Source organism: Gouania willdenowi, chromosome 21, assembly GCF_900634775.1.
Source record: "Gouania willdenowi chromosome 21, fGouWil2.1, whole genome shotgun sequence".
NCBI classification, from domain to species: Eukaryota; Metazoa; Chordata; class Actinopteri; order Blenniiformes; family Gobiesocidae; genus Gouania; species Gouania willdenowi.
In genome coordinates, this window is record NC_041064.1 from 33,166,475 (window position 1) to 33,167,113 (window position 639).

A 639-nucleotide genomic window follows, 5' to 3' on the forward strand; every position below is an offset into this window, starting at 1 on the left:
TGTTTGTATATGAATTACTAACCTTGGATGATAAGTACTCCTGCACTAACAAATGTTAAATGTTAAATAAATAGATTTATTTGTATGAATGTATGTGTCTTTTATAAGTTTCTAGCTAAACTGCAGCATTGGTGCAAACTTTATTTATCATGTGCATGTCCCATAGAATTAAACCAGGGAAATCACACACACTATTTTACTTTGCACACACAAATATACACCTTTATACCACTACAGAGTACAGAGTACCTACACCTCTTTGTACATCCAATCTTCAAACACATACTCATTTGGCCATAATTGACAACTCTACTTAAGCTCCTCCCACTATATGAATACATACTTCCAACAGACACTGTACTAGTGATAATAACCAACAATTCACACTGACTGACTGATGATGAATTTTTTTTTGTCAGTGTGCAAAAATGCAAAAGTTGTCCTTTTTAATTCACATTTGAAAATAGATGGATGATGATCCATTTATTGTATCTGTGTGGAAAAACAAGCAAATACAAAAAGTAATTAAAAAATGAGGATTTGTTAAATTGAACAAACATCTTAAAGCAATTGCTGTACATAGAGAAACCAAACTTACGTTCCATCCTTTCACAACCTTTCACCTTCAATATATGTTAA